This window comes from Mesitornis unicolor, unplaced genomic scaffold, assembly GCF_000695765.1.
Source record: "Mesitornis unicolor isolate BGI_N332 unplaced genomic scaffold, ASM69576v1 scaffold12410, whole genome shotgun sequence".
NCBI lineage: Eukaryota > Metazoa > Chordata > Aves > Mesitornithiformes > Mesitornithidae > Mesitornis > Mesitornis unicolor.
The window spans coordinates 1-1,380 of record NW_010156286.1 but is presented as its reverse complement, the minus strand read 5'-3'; the positions used below and the strand labels follow the sequence as shown (position 1 = coordinate 1,380).

The 1,380-nt window shown below is 40.8% G+C and overlaps 1 pseudogene; it reads left to right on the top strand.

Moving 5' to 3' along the window:
- The first annotated feature begins 421 nt into the window (after positions 1-421).
- LOC104535823 lies at positions 422-1,377 on the top strand (annotated as a pseudogene).
- Positions 1,378-1,380: the final 3 nt, after the last annotated feature.

Genomic DNA, 1,380 nt, shown 5'->3' with positions numbered 1-1,380 from the left:
ATATGATGCCTTTTAATCTGTCAGATCATTCTTCTGTTCTACTGCTAACTTCTGTAAACTGCCAGCTGTATGCATTTCCAGAAGAGTATGAACCATCATGTGATATGTGTTTCTTTCTGACTGCCTGAAGAGAACTAGATGCATAGGTGTATCATGGGCAGACGTGTACATGCTACCCAGCTCTATTAACCTAGCATTTTTAAGCCTGTTAGCACTTTTGCCTGAATTTGTTCTCTAGTTAATCTCATCAGCTCTTGTTCCAAGTCTCAAATTAGATCCAAAGACTTTAGGTTAAGCTAAGAAAAAAAGCCAATCTTTTCTTCCAGGCACAGAATTCCCACCCAACTCCACCCACACTGTCTGAGTGTTAGGTCTGGAATAGATACAATTAATTCAAAAAGAAAGATTTCCTACTTGTAAGAAAGGCATGACTGTAGTCTGAGATTTTGTGGAAAAGTTTTTGTGAGAAGAAAGAAAAGGTCGCTTATTTTACCCACTGCTATTAGCAATGTAACTAGTGATAAAGATGGCCCTGCCACAAATGGAACAAGTTTGTAGGAGGACATCATTGTACTTACCACAGAAAGCCCAACCCCCAGTCCTGGCAATGACACGAGCAGCAAGAATCCAAATGTCCATACCAGGATAGTAGGCGGTGATGAGTGTCTTCTTGGTGAATGTCCGTGGCAGGCCATTCTGTTAAAAGAGGAAGGGGAAGAGTTTTGTGGTGGAACTATTTTGAATGAAAACTTTATACTTACTGCAGCTCATTGCATGAATGAATCTAAAGAAATCAAAGTTGTTGGCGAAGTGGACAGAGAAAAGAAAGAACAGTCTGAAACGATGCATACTGTAGACAGAATACTTGTTCACTCTAAATACATCTCTGAGACGTACGATAATGACATAGCTTTAATAAAGCTGAAGGAACTGATAAAGTTTTCCGAATACATTATCGCTGCATGTCTACCAGAAGCAGAATTTGCTAATGAAGTTCTGATGAACCAAAGATCAGGGATGGTTAGTGGCTTTGGGCGTGAATTTGAAGGTGGACGACTATCCAAAAAACTGAAAGTGCTTGAAGTGCCCTATGTGGACAGGAACACCTGCAAGCAATCCACTAATTTTGCAATAACAGAAAACATGTTCTGTGCTGGTTATGAAACAGAGCAAAAAGATGCTTGTCAAGGAGACAGCGGTGGCCCCCATGTCACCAGATACAAGGACACTTACTTTGTCACTGGAATTGTTAGCTGGGGAGAAGGATGTGCAAAAAAAGGCAAGTATGGTGTCTACACCAAACTGTCTAGGTTCTTATGCTGGGTAAGAGCAGTCATGAGACAAAACTTGTGGTGTGGCTCTCGATTCCTTTTTTAGCTA